This window comes from Carlito syrichta, unplaced genomic scaffold (genome assembly GCF_000164805.1).
Source record: "Carlito syrichta isolate Samal-C Ts95f unplaced genomic scaffold, Tarsius_syrichta-2.0.1 Scaffold301018, whole genome shotgun sequence".
NCBI lineage: Eukaryota > Metazoa > Chordata > Mammalia > Primates > Tarsiidae > Carlito > Carlito syrichta.
The window spans coordinates 289,066-306,153 of NW_007245114.1; the positions used below are offsets into that span (position 1 = coordinate 289,066).

At 41.4% G+C, this 17,088-nt stretch overlaps 1 protein-coding gene and 1 pseudogene across 3 annotated transcripts in view; both read left to right on the forward strand.

Annotated features, from left to right (window-relative positions):
* LOC103257017 (CMP-N-acetylneuraminate-beta-1,4-galactoside alpha-2,3-sialyltransferase-like) overlaps window positions 1-17,088 on the forward strand; it is a 147,197-nt gene that overhangs the window by 14,169 nt on the left and 115,940 nt on the right. The window lies entirely within an intron of this gene.
* On the forward strand, window positions 12,944-14,495 carry LOC103257019 (annotated as a pseudogene).

A 17,088-nucleotide genomic window follows, 5' to 3' on the forward strand; every position in this document is an offset into this window, starting at 1 on the left:
GGAAGGCTGAGGTGGAAGGATCGCCGGAGCCCAGCAGGTCGAGGCTGCGGTGGCTGGGAGCGGCCATTGCACTCCAATCTGGGTGGCAGAGTGAGACTCCAACTCAAAAAAATAAATAAATAAAATAAATAAAAAATAGCAATCAACAACTAATTCTAAAATGTATATGAAAATGAAAAGGATCTATACTGGTCAAAATAATTTTGGAAAATAGCAGGGCTGAAGGCCGGGCATGGTGGCTCATAAATGTAATCCCAGCACTTTGGGAGACCAACACAGGATTGCTTGAACACAGGAATCTGGGACTAGCCTAGCCAACATAGAGAGACTTTGTCTCTACAAAGAATTCAAAAATTAGCCAGGCATGGTGGCATGCGCCTGTAAATCCCAGCTACTTGGGAGGCTGAGGTGGAAGGATCGCCTGAGCCCAGGATGTTAAGGCAGTGGTAAGCCATGATCGTGCTACTGCACTCAGCTTGGGCGACAGAGTGAGACCCCAGATTAAAGGAAAAAAACAAATTTTGGAGGGTTTACACGACCTCACTTCAAGCCTTACTATGATAGTCAAGTGCAACAGAACAGAATCAGAAATAGACACATGCACATGCAGTTCATTTAATTTTGATAAAAGTGACAATGTAATTCACTAGGGTAGGGTTATGTCTTTTTAACATATTGTGCTGAAATAACTAGATATCTATATAAAAAAAGAACTATAATCTCTACTTCACATCATATACAAAAACACATTTGTAGTAGATCACAGACCTAAGCATAAAATCTAAAACTACAACATTTATAGAAAAGGAGAAAAATCTTCATGCCGTTCAGGTAGACAAAAAATTGTTTAGCCAGGACACAAAAAGCATTTACCATAAAAGAAATATTGATAAATTGGATTCATCAAGATTCCTTCTCTTCAAATTGTGCCATCCAGAAAATGAAAAAGTAAGCCTGGGGAAAATATTGACAAACTATCAGACAAAGGACTTGGATCCAGAAGATATAATGACTCTTCCAACTTAATAAGAGAGCAAACAACCTAGTTAAGAAATTGGTAAAACAGCCAGGCATGGTAGTGCCCTCCTGTAGTTCCAGCTACTTGGAAGACTGAGGCGGAAGGATTGCCAGAGCCCAGCAGGTCAAGGCTGCGGTGGCCAGCAGCCGCCACTGCACTCCAGTCTGGGCGACTGAGTGAGACTCCAACTCAAAAAAACCAAAAACCAAAAACAACGACAAAAAAGAAATTGGTAAAAGACTTGAACAGATATTTCACAAAAATGTATACAAGTGGCCAGTAAGCACCTTGGTTTGAAGTTTTTGTCCCCTCCCAAATTTCATGTGTTAAAAACTTAGTCCCCAATGCTGAGAGGTGAGACTTTTGGGGAAGTGATTGAGTCATGAGAGTTCTACTCTCATAAATGGATCAATTGCCACTACAAAAGGGCTTAACAGAGGAGCATGGTTCCTTCTTGCCTTTCTGCCTTCTGCCATATATGGGCCCAATGTTCCACCCTTCTTGAAAGGAGTCCTGCTCAAGGCACTGTCTTGGAAGTGGGGACCAGGTCTTTCCCAGACACCAGAAATGCCAGTGCCTTGATCTTAGACCTCCCAGCCTTTGGTATAGTGAGAAAGTAAGCTTTTGTTTTTGTAAATTACCCAGTCTCAGATATTTTGTTACAGTATCACAGAACAGAATAAGACGCCTCACAAGATATTCATCATCATTAGACATCAGGGAAATACAAATTAAAATCTCAATGAGATGCCACTTAACACCCATTAGAATGGCTAAAATTTAAAAGATGGGCCAGACTTAGTGTGTAGAAAATTTGGAGCTGCTCAGCCCTCTGATGTTACTGAAGGAATGTCAAGTGGTGCAACCACTATGGAAAGCAATTTGGCAGTTTCTTATAAAGTTAAGCATACTTTAGTACATGACTTGACAACTCTACGCAGAGAGATTTCCCCTAGAGAAAGAAAACTATGCCCTACAAAAAGACTTGGATGGGAATATTTGTGGCAGCTTTATTAATAATAGCCAGATACTGGAAACAACCTCAATTTCTACTAGTAGGCAAAAGAAACAAATAAACCTTACACAACAATAATTTCAGATGAATTAAAGATTTAATTGTAAGAAGTGAAATTAAAATACTAGAAGAAAATAAAAAATATGCTATTGGGGTTGAGAAAGATTTTATTGGCATGATACCAAGGTCAGAAACTACAATATGAAAGAATGAAAAATGTTATCAAAACTTCTGTTTGAAAGAAATTCTAGGCATAGTTAAGACAAATGACAAACTAGTAAAAATATTTTTAGTATATATGATGACAAATGATATTCTTTTTTTTTTTAAATAGAGTCAGAGTGTCACTCTGTCACCCTGGCTGGAGTGCAGTGGCGCTATCACTGCAGCTTTGAACTCTTGGACTCAAGCAATCCTCCATCTCCCGGGTGGCTGGGATTACAGGTGTGCGCCACTTTGCCCAGTTCATTTTTAATTTATTTTTGTAAAGATGGATCTTGCTATGTTGCCCAGATTGGTCTCAAGCAATCCTCCCACCTTGGCCTCCCAAAAGCACTGGGATTACAGGCATGAGACACCATAACTGACCTGATAGTCTTGAAATATATATAAAGAGTTCTTATAAGTTGTTTGGAAAAAAATGAACACTTTAATAGAAAACTGTATAAAATGCACGGACAGATAATTTCACAGAAGAAAAATTATAAATGGTTAGTGATCATTTACAAAAATATTTATTCTCACTGGTTTTTAAAGAAATGCAAAGTAGTCAGTAGCAATGGCTCCTGGCTGTAATCCCAGCACGTAAGGAGGCCAAGGCAGGATGATGGCTTGAGGCCAGGAGTTCGAGACCAGCCTGGCAACAGAGTGAGACCCTGTCTTTACAAAAATTTTAAAAATTAGCCGGGATGGTAGCATGTACCAGTGTTCCCGGCTATTTGGGAGGCTGAGGAAAGATGATCACTTGAGCCCAGGAGTTCGAGGCTACAGTGAGCTATGATCACACCACTGCACTCCAGCCTGGGCAACAGAGCAAGACCCCGTCTCAAAAAAAGGAAAGAAATACAAAATATTTTTATATAAATGCGATGTTATTTTTACCTACCATGTTGGCAGATATTTTAGAATGGTAATGCCCTGTACATGTGTAAGTAAACAGTATTCTATATGTCATAAGCAGGTTTTTAGAAGGCAGTATAATTTTGTATGCAAAAGTTTAAATATGCATACCTTTTGATCCAGCAATTTTATTTCTGAAATACACAACAGTCATGCAAAGATATATGTACAAGTGTGTACATTGTGTCATTGTTTATAAGAAAAAATGGAGACAATTTAAACAATAGAGGTGAGTAAATAAATAATGGTATGTCCATTTGACAGATACTCTGCAGTCATCAAAATGGCTAAGGTAGTTCTTTATGTACTGACATGAGAAGTCTATAAGGATGATCTTTTTCACACACATACACACACACACACACACACACACAGATATTCAAATGCACATGCATACCTACAGGTCAATCCCATCCTTCGTTTGCTGGAAGTTCAAAATCAGCAGCAGTAAACATTTGTTGCTGGTTAGAATATTCCTGGCATGTTCTATGTCAGGGTCTTTGGAACAGAAGGATGAATATGGTGCTGTCCAGCTCCCATGGTGGTTATAATCCAACAACGCTGTGAGATTCTAATAGGTTACATGTTACATTTTTCGGTTATTTAACTGTGTGCTTGGAGCTCTCATTGTTCGCAAGTGCTTTGCATGCATCATCTTGTTTAGTCTCCTACTAAACATACTAGGTATGTTTGACAGTATTTCCACATTTTACATTTTAGAAACCATTTCTTACTGGTGAGACAAGTGAGGCTCAACAAATTAATGCCTTGTTTGAGATCACACAGATGGAGTGGAAGTTAGAACTATGGTTCTGTTTTGCAGATGGGAATACAGAATTTTAAGGTAGTTGGTCACTAGTGGAGACAGGGCTTTAACCAAAGGCTTCCTATCTCTAAAGTTTGTGTTCTGGCCGGGTGTGGTGCTCACATCTGTAATCCCAGCACTTTTGGGACACTAACGTGGGAGGATTCCTTGAGCCCAGGAGTTTGAGACCAGCCTGGGCAACATAGTGAAACCTTGTCTCTAACAACAACAATAACAAAAAAAATAGCCAGGCATGGTGACACACACCTGTAGTTCCAGCTACTCAGGAGACTGAGGTGAAAGGATCACCTGAACCCAGGAGGTTGAGGTTTCCATGAGCTGTGATTGCCGTAATTCTGCCACTGGACTCCAGTCTGGGCGACCGAGTGAGACTCTGACTCAAAAAAAAAAAAAGTTTATGTTCTGAATAACAATACTTGATGTCTAAAGGCTCTGATTCCCCCATCTGCTTGATATACTTCGTTTTTCTTAGCTCTTCCTCAATTATTTCCCCAAGAGTTTTTTTGACCATAGCAAATGTGGGGCAAAATACCTCTTTCTCTTCTTATTTCATCTATTTTCACTTTTCACTGGGAAAAAAACTGAATGATGAGGTGGACTATCTACAAACAAATTTGGGGGATTATGTATAAATCTACTTTAAAAGCTTATTCATATTTGAACAATAACTCACATATACCTTGAGGTCGTGCTATTAGAAAATTATGTCAGAAATCTTATTGATGTAAATATGTATTAGTACTCACTGTAGAGCTAATAACTACACAATTCACACAAATTGAACTAATGGTTAAGCTATCTCAAATTTACAATTTAAGAGCAAGAAAATAGTGATTGCACACCACATCCAATTCAAGACAGCACTGATGGCGCACTGATAACCGTGTGTATCCCGGAGAATTGTAGGGGTTCTGTCTATGCATGGACATGAGTAAGAGTCACTATGTAGTACAGTTGAATATTGCCTGGGGTGCAGGCTGCTTTATGGTGTAGCATTCACAGTACATCCCAGTAAAATGCTTTGCTTCATTTTACCTATGCTACATTTCATTTTTTATTTATTTTTGAGTTGGAGTCTCACTCTGTCACCCAGGCTGTAATGCAGAGGCGCACTCATGGCCACCGCAGCCTTGACCTGTTGGGCTCAGGCAATCCTTTCGCCTCAGGCTTCCAAGTAGCTGGAACTACAGATGCACACACCACCCCCGGCTAATTTTTTGATTTATTGTGGAAACAAGATCTGGCCAAGATAACCAGGCTGGTCTTGAACCCCCCAGGCTCAGGCAATGCTCTTGCCTCTACCTTCCAAAGTGCTGGGATTATAGTCATGAGCCATGGCGCCTGGTCTTTACCACATTTCTATAACTCAGTAATTTATTTTGTGAACTTCTAATGATGAGGCAAGGCCCAACTCTAAATAAAAATGGAAGTTTCTGGAATTCCATGTAGCACAAAGAAAAGACTTGCATTTTTGTATCAGTTTGTAGACTATTCTAAGAACCCATCAGTAGGCCATAGTCCATACTTTGAGAATCACCACTTGTTCTAGGAGCATGTGTGATAGTAGGAGGGGTGCAAATAGCCCTCTATTCCCTCTCTTCTGCTATCTACTACTTTTGTCATTCTTGCTGATCTCATGTTCTAAACTCAGTGCTGCAGCAGCAATCTCTTCTAGACTACTAGCCTTGATCAGTATCTCTCTTCCTCTTTGGCTTCATGAAGGTTTTTCCGGCTTCTGAGGAGCTGCTCTTTCTGAAGGGCTTCCCCCAGCTGGGCTTCTTGTTACCCAGTTCTTAATATCAGTGTTCACAGGTGCCTTGGGTTAGGAGGGCTGCAGAGGGTCAGAAGAGGCTCCGGCAACCTCCTGCCTTGCCTGGACACATTGCCTTCCATCCCACCCTGTCCCACTCAGACCCTACTCCTGCCTTGGTCTACTCATAGGTACCTTATTACTTCCCTCGTTTTCTCCAGGCCGGCCACCTTCTGAGAACCATAGTTCATTAGTGAAATTGGAACCTGCATACATTCGAATGATGGGCCAGCTTTATTTCTCTCTGTAAAGAGGAGAGGGTCTTGCCCTTCTCAATAGTAAGACATTCTTAAAACCATACTATTAAAAACAGTAGCATTAGGCCAGGCTCGGTGACTCAGCCTGTAATCCCAGCACTTTGGGAGACCGAGGTGAGTGGATTGCCTGAGCCCGTGAGTTTGAGACCCGCCTGAGCAACTTGACAAGACCTCATCTCTACAACAAATCAAAAAAAATTAGCCGGGCATGGTAGCGCGCGTCTGTAGTTCCAGCTACTTGGAAGGCTGAGGCGGAAGGATTGCAGGAGCCCAGCAGGTCGAGGCTGCAGTGACTGGGAGCGACCATTGCACTCCAGTCTGGGTGACAGAGTGAGACTCCAACTCAAAAAATAAAATAAAAAATAAAATAAAAATAAAAATAAATAAAAACAGTAGTGTTGATGCTAGGACAGAAAAGTGACCAATTTTAAAAATAGAGAACTCGGAGACAAAACCCTGGAATATAGGGATGTAATAGAGCATAAAGGCAGCACTACAAATCAAAGGTGTAGGGGCGTGCAGGCTAACTAGATGAAGTTGAATCAAACTGGATCCATACCTAACTCCAGCCACAAGCGTAGACTTTATTTTTATTTTTATTTTTTTGATTTGGAGTCTCACTCTGTTGCCCAGACTGAAGTGCAGTGGCCGCTCCTGGCCACTGCAGCCTCGACCTGCTGGGCTCCCGCGATCCTTCCGCCTCAGCCTTCCGAGTAGCCGGAATTACAGACGTGTGCTACCACGCCCGGCTCATTTTGATTTATTGTAGAGATGAGGTCTCGCCAAGTTGCCCAGGCGGGTCTCGAACCCGCGGGCTCAGGCAATCCACTCACCTGAGCCTCCCAAAGGCACGGGATTACAGGCTGAGCCACCGAGCCCGGCTAAGGGTAGACTTTAGAAGAACTAAAGATATAGAGTATAGAATTAGAAAGTAATAGAAAAAAAGAAAGAAAAAAAGAAATGTTTATTTTTGTGACTTGGGTGTCTTTTTAAATTTTTTTTGAGTTGGAGTCTCTCTCTGTCGCCCAGGCTGGAATGCAGTGGCCACTTCCGGCCACCGCAGCCTTGACCTGCTGGGCTCCGGTGATCCTTCCACCTCACCCTTCCAAGTAGCTGGAACTACAGGCATGTGCTACCACGCCCGGCTAATTTTTTTTATTTTATTGTAGATATGAGATCTCGCCAGGTTGCCCAGGCGGGTCTCGAACCCGCGAGCTCAGGCAATCCACTCACCTCAGCCTCCCAAAGGCGTGGGGGATTACAGACTGAGCCACCGAGCCTGGCGACTTGGGTGTCTTAAGGAAAGGACTAAATAGAACCTTACAAGCAAAAATCATAGACAAAAAAATTGGTTAATTTGTGTAACTTAAATTTAAGGATTCTGTTAAGGACATCACAGATGAAGTTAACATACAGATAATATACGGGAGGAAAAATTTTCAATATTTAAAATTCATAAGGGCTGATATCTAGAATATATAAGGAAGTCCCGTAAATCAAGAAGAAAAATGCAATAACCTCCATAAAAAATGGGCAAAGAATTGGAACAGGCAGTTTATAGGACAAGAAATCCATCAGGCTAAGCATATGACATGATAATTCAACTTATGGACTATAAGAAATATTCAGATTAAAGTAAGATACTACTTTATACCTCTTAGACTGACAAATGTGAAGTGGATAATGTCAAGTGTTGGCAGAGATGTGAGAATTTGTAACCTGTGGCCTTTGCTGGTGGGAAAGTACACTGGTACAGCCATTCTGCAGAGCACTCTAGCAAAAATTAATCAACTTAAGTATGCACCTATGCTTTAGCTCAGCAGATCTCTTTCTTTTTTTATATTCCACAGGAATTATCAGAAACATGCATTATTTGTGGACCCAGTGGGATAGAGGATGAATGCATTTTCATCCTGGGGAGGGGCTGAATAGGCAGACAGTAGGGTATTTATATCATGACATGATACGCAGCTGGTAGAAGTACAAAACAACCTGGATGGAACTTAGAACACATAGTTTGAGTCAAAAAAAGAAACAGAACAGGCTGGGTGCGGTGGTTCATGCCTATAATACCAGCACTTTGGGAGACCAATGTGGGCAAATTGCTTGAGCCCAGGAGTTTGAAACCTGCCTAGGCAACGTAACAAGACCTCATCTCTACAAAAAAAGAAAAAAAAATAGGGCATGGGGCATATACCTGTTGTCCCAGCTACTTGGGATACTGAGCCAGAAGAATCACCTGAGCCCAGGAGGTCAAGGCTGCAGTGAGCCATGATCATGCCACTGTACTCCAGCCTGGATGACAGAGTGAGACCTTGACTCAAAAAAAAAAAAAAAAAAGGAAAGGAAAAAAATAGAATAATGCAGTTTTATGTATGTAAATTAACGACACACATGCAAAGATTTCTTAGGATACAAAAAGCATGAACCATAAAATTAAAAGTTGATAAGTTAAGCTTTACCCAAATTAAAAATTTGTTTTTCAAAAGACATTATTAAGAAAATAAGGACTGGGCACAGTGGCTCATGCCTACAACCCCAGCACTCTGAGAGTCTGAGATGGGAGAATCACTTGAGGCCAGAAGTTCTAGACCAGCCTGGGCAACATAGCAAGACCCTGTCTCTATAAATAAAATTTAAAACATTAGCCAGTCATGGTGGTGTACAGCTGTAGTTCCAGCTACTTGGGAGGCTGAGGTGGGAAGATTGCTTGAGCCTAGGAGTTCGAAGCTGCAGTAAGCTATGATCATGCCACTGCACTCCGGCCTGGGTGACAGCTAGAACCTGTCTTAAAAATAGAATAGAATAAGCCAGGCTTGGTGGCTCAGCCTGTAATTCTGCGCCTTGGGAGGCTGAGGTGAGTGGATTGCCTGAGCCCGCGGGTTCAAGACCCACCTGGGTAACTTGGCAAGACCTCATCTCTACAATTAAAAAAAAAAAAAATCAGCCGGGCATGGTAGTGCGTGCCTGTAATTCCGGCTACTCGGAAGGCTGAGGCGGAAGGATCGCCGGAGCCCAGCAGGGCAACAGTCTGGGCGACAGAGTGAGACTCCAACTCAAAGAAAAAAAAAATAGAATAGAATAGAATAAAATAGCAAGCCACAGAATGTGAAAAAATATTCAATATTTGTTTATACAATATTCAATTTTAAATATTCAATGCGTATACATACTTGTATATATTTATAGCCAAAGTATAGGAAGTTTTTATAATTTAATAATAAGAAGCTAAGCAGCCTATTCAAAAAAAATGAGGAAGAGATATTTTACAAAAGAAGGTATATGCATGACCCATATGCACATGATAAGAGTCTCAACACTGTTAGTCATCAGGGAAATACAAAACCACAATGAAATAACACTAAAAAACATCAAAATGGCTGAAATTTTAAAAAATGATAACCAAGTGTTGGCAAGGATATGAAACAAATGGAACTCTAATGCATTGCTGTTGTAAAATGGTACAATCAATTTGGAAACCAGCTTGGCAGTTTCTTAAAAAGTTAAACACACCTGCCAAATGATATAGTCATTCTGTTCTTAAGCATTTATACAAGAAAAATGTAAGCATATGTTCACATAAAGACTTGTACATGAACGCTGATAGCAACTTTATTCCCAATAGCACCAAACTGGAAACAACTTAGATGCTTATCAGCAAGTGAATGGGTAAACAAAATGTGGTATACCCACACAGTGTAGTACTATTCAACAGAGAAAAGGAGCAAACTTGATACACATGTCATAGATGAATATCAAACTCATTATCCTGAGCGAAAGAAATCAGACACAAAAGAATATATATTGTATGGTCCCATTTGTGTAAAATAGAAACTAATCGTTAGTAACTTAAAAGCAGATTATTAGTTCCTGAGGTGAAGAGTGAAGGGAGGGATGGATTGCAAAAGGGCACAATAAATCTTTTTGAGATTGATAGAAATGTCCTGTATCTTGATTGTGGTGTTGGTTTTATGAATGTGTACAGCTGTCAAAACTCTTCAAATTATATTCTTTAAATTGATGCAATTTATTATATGTAAATTATTCCTCCAAAGTTGAGAGGAAAAATTACATGGCATAAAACATACATGTATTAAAAGAATATAAACAATACACACACACACTAAACAATAGGATGGTTGCCTTTTCAGGAGAAGGGAAACAGTGAAAAGGGGGAATAAAAATTATGACTTGATTTGTAATATTTTCCATAGGGTTCATTGCAGCTCCTCAAGATAGATGAATAATGTATTCTGTATATCTATATATTCCATGATAGTTAGGAGGATAGTCCATCTAAGCACAAGGAACAAGGCCCTCTAGGGAGCAGAGTGGCCGACATGTACACTAAAAACCACAAAACATTGTTGTGAGAAATTAAGGAATATTGAACTAGATATACTCTGTTCATGGGTCAGAAGTCATGTTATTGTTAAGATACTAAATTTCAATGTGTTTTTAAAATGCAACACATTCTCAAACAAAATCTCAGAAGGCGTGGGTATTTTGACTTAAACATTTTTTTCCTTTGATATAAGCTGACAACTGATTTCAAAGTTTATTTAGAAATACAGAAAACCTAGAACAGTCTGTAAAAAGCAAAGTTAGAGAGTTTACATTACCTGCTTTCAAAACTTATTATAATGCCACAATAATCAAGATAGAGTGCTATTGACATAAAAATAGATGCATTGATCAATAAGGCAGAAAACAGAGTCCAGAAATGTGTCGCACAAAAAGCAACAACAACAACAAAAGAACTTTGACTTTTATCTCTCACCATATACAAAATTAACTTGAAATGGATCATATACCTAAATAGAAGATCCAAGCTAATAAACTCATAGGACAAAAAAAACCCAGGAGAGCCTTAAATTTGGTAAAGATTTCTTAAATAGGGCACAAAAAGAAAAATATGAATACATTGAACTTTATCAAAAGTAAAAATTTTTACTTTCAAAAAACACTGTTACAAAAATTTAAGAGCAAGCTATAGTCTGGCTCTGAAATATTCTGGCTAGAAAATTTTGCAAAACATATGCAACACAGGATTTGTACTTTAACTATATAAAGAACCCTTACAATTCAGTATTAAGAAGACAAAGAGCTAGTTTAAAATGGGCAAGAAAAGATACAAATAGACACTTCTCCAAAGTAGATGTACAGATGGCAAGTAAGCATTTGAAAAGATGTTCAGCATCATTAGCAATTAGGTGAAAATGCAAGTTAAAGCCACAAAAAGATACCACTCTAAAACCTTTAGAATGACCAAAATTAAAAAGACAGACTGTCAGTTGTTGGCAAGGATGTAGAGCAACCAATAGCACTTTTACACTGCTGTTGGGAATATAAAGTGGTACAACCACTTTGAAAAACAGTTTGGGAGTACTTTGAAAAGTAAACATTCACCTAACTGAAAGTAAACATTCAGCGATTCCACTCTAAGAAAAATGAAAGCATATGTCTATACGAAGACTTGTGCTGGAATGTTCTTAGCAGCTTTACTTGTAATAGCCAAAAACTGGACACAACTCGAAGATCCACCAACAGGTAAATGGATAAACAAATTGTGTTATATCTATACAATGGAATATTACTCAATATTAAAGAGGAATGAACTATTGATACATATAGGAACATGCATTTTCAAAATAATTATGCTGAGTGAAAGAAGCCAGACATAAAAGAGTATATAATGTATGATTCCATTTATATAAAATTATATAAAATGCACACTTCTCTATAGTGACAAAAAGTAAATCAGGGTAGCATGTGAATGAGAGAGGGTGTGAGGAGCAGGGTGAATATAAAGGGGCATGAGAAACTAGGGGTTAGTGGATATGTTCATTAGCTTAATTGTGGTTCACAGATATATGTGAACATGTCATATATATTGGTAAATATATTGAAATTCATCAAGTTGTACACTTTGTATATGGGCATTTTATTGTATATTAAGTACCCAGTAAAGTGTTTTTAAAATAGAGAAAAAAGACTACCTTCAAAGAAACAGTAGTTAGACTGACAGTTGACTTCTCAAGAGCAATAATAGAAGCCAGAAGAGGACTATTAGCTGTTTGTAGTTGTCCAGGACTAGGAGATTAGGTGAAGAGGGAAGCCTTAGTCTGTGGAAATAAATCAGCCATAGCCGTGGGCTCCTTCTGGAGCTAGCCCTAGAGCAGGGATTCCCAACACCCAGGCCACAAACTGGTACCAGTTTGTGGCCTGTTAGGGACTGGACCCACAGCAGGAGGTAAGGCGGAGCAGTGAAGCCTCATCTGAATCCTATTGTCAACTGTGCATGCAAGGGATCTAGGTTCTGCACTCCTTATGAGAATCTAATACCTGATGATCTCAGGTGGAGCTGAGGCGATGATGTTAAGCGCTGGGGAGCAGATGCAAACACAGATTAACAGAGACCATAATAAATCAATTGCTTGCAGCCTCATACCAAAACCCAATCATTGAGTGGCAAGTGAGTTGGTGTACTTCAGTTGTACAGCTGCATCTGGTGGCAGGCTTTAAGTCAGGATGCAATACTTATTTTAGTCCTTGCGTGGCCCACCCATTATTTTATTTACCACTTCACTTGGTGAGTTTTATAATTATTTCATTGTATATTACAATGTAATAACAATAGAAATAAAGTGCACAATAAATGTCTTGCGCTTGAATCATCCGGAAACCATCCTCCCCCGCGCCACCATGAAAAAATTGCCTTCCATGAAACCGGTCCCTGACGCCAAAAATGTTGGAGACCCTCTGCCCTAGAGTACCAAGCAGACAACTTTTCAGTTCCCCGCCCAGCCCAGTGGCGGAGCCTACAAGGCCTCTGGGAATCCCCGTTCTCAAGTAGGCCTTGTTTGCCAGTAAGGGTGCCCCAAAGGCAGGAGGTGCCATGTCACTGGTTGCTTAAGGCAGCAGCGATGAGAGTGAGTGGATGAGGCTGAACCCGAGCTGGAGGAAAAGGAGGCAGTGGCCCTACATCTGGGCCCACTTTAGGGGGCTTGTTCATTTCTCGCCCCACATCCAAAGGTGCCTCCGCCCCTGTGTATGCCGGCCCCAGCCTTTTCCCCGCTGCTGTTGCTACCCCCACCCGCCCGAGACCCAGGTTTCAGCCTTCTCCCCCCTTACCCTTCGGCCTGGGAGGCTTCTCCCCATCTCCTGGTATGAACCCGGCTGAAACGGCAGGAGTTGGGGAAGGGATGGGGTTGAGGCTGCCCTCGCCCTGAGGCCCCAGCCTCAGTCTACCCCCTCCAGTTGGTGGTGCCACCCCCACCACCACGGGCTTCCCACGCCAAAGAAGAGGAAAGAACCGGTGAGCATCGTGGCACCCAGAGCTGCATAAGGGAGATTCAGATACCGAGGAAGATGAGCCCACAAAGAAGAAAAATGCCTTCAGAGATCCAGCGAGCAGACTGTTCTGTCTGTCTTGCTCCCCCAACCTAGAAAACTGACTGTGCAAGAGACCAGCTGGTTGCTCCTGCTCCATACCTTCTCCCAAAGACCTTGGGATGGCTGCTCTGATAACTAAGCTCTCCAGACTGGCTTCTCAGACCAAGACTTCCTCTCTTGCCCCTGTTGTAGGCACCACAACCACCCCTCCATCACCCTGTGCCATCAAGGTTGCTGCCCTGTGACAAGGCAGATCACACAGGAGGAGGATGACAGTGATGAGGAAGTAGCCCACGAGAACTTTTTCTCCTTTCCTGAAAAGGCTGAGCCACCTGGAGTTGAGCCATACCCTTACCCCAGCCCCACTGTCTCTGAAGAGCTGCCTCTAAGCACAGAACCAGAGCCAGCCTTCCAGGACAATGCAGCCAATGCTCCTCTTGAGTTCAAGATGGCAGCAGGCTCAAGTGAGTCCTTTGGATGCCAAAGCCTGGGGATGATTACAGCTACAATCAATTTTCCATATATGGTGATGCCAATGCTGCTGGTGCTTGTTATCAGGATTATTACAGTGATGACTGCTGTCCTGCACAGGACCTATCCCTGGTCCCCCCCTGCACCCCCCACTCCCCAACCCTCACCCACCACCAGAATATTGCCCCAGATGCCTCTGGACAAGAGGAAGTGAGGGAAGGAAGAAATAAAAAATCAAAGTGAACAACTCATTGGAGCCCAGCAGGGGATGACTAAGTCATTGACAGAAGAGAAAAACATGCAATCATGCAGCAAAAAGAAAGGTGAGCAGCCAACAGATCACATACCTAATTCATCAGGCTGAAAAGCGGAAGTTGGAGCCAAAGAACATCTGGTCAGAGAACAAGCTCAGTCACCATCGACCTGAGCCAAATATGGATTTTGGGGCTCTAGAGCTGCTTGCTCCCACGATCTTCCAGCTCAACTGGCCAGGCCCCCAGCTTCACCACTGGGACCCCAGCTGGTCTAAGCCCAGGATCTCTTTCCCTGAGGACCCAGCTCTCACTTTGATAGAGTTTTCTTAACAAAAGTTAGAAATTCAGCTCCTTTCTTTCTTGAAACTTACAAAGACTTGAGTGATGCCTCAGAAAGGTCTCTGAGCTCTTGAATGGGAGTTTTGCTCCCTGTCAGATGTGATAAAATGTTGAAACCACCCCACTTCACTTTTTTTTTTTAAAAAAAACCAGGTATGTCCATTGAAATAAAACATCTAGCCGGGCTTGGTGACTCAGCCTGTAATCCCGCACTTGGGAGGCTGACGTGAGTGGATTGCCTGAGCCTGCAGGTTCGAGATCCACCTGGGCAACTTGGCGAGATCTCATCTCTACAGTGAATCAAAAAATTAGCCAGGCGTGGTAGCGCGCACATGTAGTTCCAGCTTCTTGGAAGACTGAGGCGGAAGGATTGCCGGAGCCCAGCAGATCGAGGCTGTGGTGGCTGGGAGCGTGCCACTGCACTCCAGTCTGGGTGACAGAGTGAAACTTCAACTCAAAAAAAAAAAAAAAAAAAAAAAGAAAACATCTGACAAAAGCAAACAAAAACAGAAGAGTTGGGTGCAGTGGCTCATACCTGTAATCCCAGCACTTTGGAGGCTGAGGCGGAAGGATTGCTTGAGCGCAGTATTTGGAGACCAGCCTGGTCAACACAGCGAAACCTCATCTCTACAAAAAAAAAAAAAAAAAAAAAAATCAAAAAATTAGCTGGATGTGGTGGCACACCCCTGTAGTCCCAGCTACTCAGAATGCTGAGATGGAAGGATCACCTGAGCCCAGGAGGTCAAGGCTGCTGCAAGCCGTGATTGTCATGATCATGCCACTGCACTCCAGACTGGTCAACAGAGTGAGACCCTGACTCAAAAAAATAAAAATAAAAAAATCCAGAAGACTGTGTTTTATTGTGTTTAAAGAAAACAACTGCCAACCTAGAACCTGTCATATACAGTGAACTGTCTTTCAAGAATGAGACACTACCAATAGATACTCAATAAAGAAACTTACAAAGTATAAACTTCAGATAAAAGACTGATTCAGAAGGGAGATACAGGAAGACATGATGAACAAAGAAAGGTGAACATGGAGGTAAATCTAAGTAAACATTGGCTATAGACCAAAAGGGCAGAATTCTCTTATCAATGTTTAACATTATAAATTGCCAGTTAGTAATAAAATTTGAGACAGGGTGTTAAGAGTTAAAGTATTTTTCTTATATTGTTTGTAGGTCAGTTAACTATACTGACAAACTCAGACTTTTTTCCAGTTAAACATGCAGATCAGATTTCTAGGTTAACTACCACAAGAATAGAAAGTATAAAGTGTATAAGTTAAAAACTAACAGAAGGGAAAATGTAATGAGGAAAGTCAATAAAAGAAAAACTAATGTTGAAGGAAGAGGCCAACACTGAGTTTCTTCAACAGAAAGCTGAATGTTGGTAGTTTAAGCAAAGAGAGCTTGTAAGACAGTCTCTGAGCAAAGCAGAGAGCTGTCTTTTATAGCGGTGGTTCTTAAAGCTTGGTCAAGAGTATCTTCGTATTAATAGCAAGATGTTGTTTGCCTGCTGTGTTGTGTTGGCGTCTGCACTGATGCTACAAAGCGATGGCAGGTAAAGCTGTTACCCCTTAGCACTAATCAAAGCAGTGGCACTCAAGTGTTAGTTGTCATATTTTTCACTGCCACACACAGTAGGAAGAAAAAGACAGTTTTACTTAATGTGATTGATGACAGAGATGAAATTTCATTCGATCTTAACTTTTGAGTTTACATCATTTTACTCAAAAAATCAGTGTCTACTTAGAAGGCTGAGTCGGGAGGATCATGTAAGGCCAGCCTGAGCAATATAGTGAGGTTCTGTCCCCCCAAAAAAAACTGTGATGATGAAATGGGCAGTCCACCGAGAGCATGGCTACTGCACACTGAAGCTTTATTGTTGGCTCGAGGAAAAGCACTCGTGGATTGTTTGAACTGCAAGCTGAACTAGCTGCTCTTTTGTGAACACCATTTTTACTTGAAAAAATGATAGACAAAGTATGATTATTTAGATTTGGGTATTTGGCAGGCTTTTTCTCAAAGATGAATGAAGTAAGCCTGTCACGTCAAGGGAAACAACTGACAGTATTTTTTGCGATGAGAAAACTCAAGCTTTCTTTCAAGCGAAAATTAGAATTCTGAAAAACTCACATCTGCTGCCATGAGCCTGACACCTCAATATTTAAACACTCTTCTGATAAGATCAGTAGTGATATTAACAAATGTGATCTTTTGATAATATCTAATGAATGTGAAAACATTGGAAGATGTACATAACTTAATGAGCCAGTAATGCCCAAATGACCACTATTAGATTGTTAGAAAATCATTCAGGGATAAAAGATCCATTCAGCCAGGCTCGCTGGCTCAGCCTGTAACCCCGCGCCTTTGGGAGGCTGAGGTGAGTGGATTGCCTGAGCCCTCGGGCTCGAGACCTGCCTGGCCAACTTGGTGAGACCTCATCTTTATAATAAATCAAAAACTAGCCGGGCATGGTAGCACACGCCTGTAGTTCCAGCTACTTGGAAGGCTGAGGCAGAAGGATCGTCGGAGCCCAGCAGGTCAAGGCTGCGGTGGCCGGGAGCGGCCACTGCT